We start from the raw sequence: 1,195 nt of genomic DNA, 5'->3' as shown, positions 1-1,195 counted from the left end.
GACCACGCTTAGCTAGCTAAGTAGGAAACAATAACCTCTCCTCTCCACTCTGAATGGACCACGCTCAGCTAGCTAAGTAGTACACAATAACCTCTCCTCTCCACTCTGAATGGACCATGCTGAGCTAGCTAAGTAGGAAACAATAACCTCTCCTCTCCACTCTGAATGGACCACGCTCAGCTAGCTAAGTAGTAGACAATAACCTCTCCTCTACACTCTGAATGGACCACGCTCAGCTAGCTAAGTAGGAAACAATACCCTCCTCTTCGGACCTCTTCTCCAACCCTCCTCTACATCCCTCCTCTCTCTCCAACCTTTCTCTCCAACCCTTCTCTCCACCCTTCTCTCCAACCCTTCTCTCCAACCCTCCTCTCCAACCCTCTCTCCAACCCTCTCTCCAACCCTCATCTTAAATCCCTTTCTCCACCTCCTCTCCAACACTCCTCTCCAACCATCTCTCCAACCCTCTCTCAATCCTCATCTCAACCTCCTCTCCAACCTCTTCTTCAATCCTCCTCTCCAACCCTCCTCTCCACCCTTTCTCTCCAACCTCCTCTCCAACCCTCCTCTCTCTCCAACCCTCCTCTCAACCCTCTCTCCAACCCTCTTATTCAATCCTCCTCTCCATCCCTCCTCTCTCTCCAACCTTCCTCTCCAACCCTCCTCTCTCTCCAACCTCCTCTCGCTCCAACCCTCCTCTCAACCCTCCTCTCTCTCCACCCTACTCTCCAACCCTCCAGTACTGTTCATTTTCAATTCGATGCCAGCTTCATTTCCATGGCATAATAAGTTGCTCAATCCGGTTCTGCTTTTGGAAATAGAAGCACACACACGCAGAGGCTCCGTCTCTAAGCCTTATCAGACTGGCGTTTGACTAGGGTTCAAGAGCAGGGAGGGAGGCCCATTGTGACAGTATGGGATTGCTGATAAAGGCTAATTCCAGCCCCTCAATGAGCCACATGGTGGGGATCTGTCCCATGACCCAAGTGGGATGTACAATACGTGGGTTTTAGGGGGCTGATGTGATGCCAGCTACAACAGAGCAAAGACTGGGAATTTAAACCCAATGTCCTTCTCTTTTTCCTTTCATGGTCATATCTATTCTATGGCTTTTCCACAGTTTGTTGGGATATTTTTGAAAGACATGGAAATAACATTTCTTTCAAACCTCTGTTCCAATGCAGATATTACTTCT

The sequence above is a fragment of the Oncorhynchus kisutch genome, unplaced genomic scaffold (genome assembly GCF_002021735.2).
Source record: "Oncorhynchus kisutch isolate 150728-3 unplaced genomic scaffold, Okis_V2 Okis04b-Okis11a_hom, whole genome shotgun sequence".
Classification (NCBI taxonomy): domain Eukaryota; kingdom Metazoa; phylum Chordata; class Actinopteri; order Salmoniformes; family Salmonidae; genus Oncorhynchus; species Oncorhynchus kisutch.
This window is presented reverse-complemented; position numbering follows the sequence as displayed.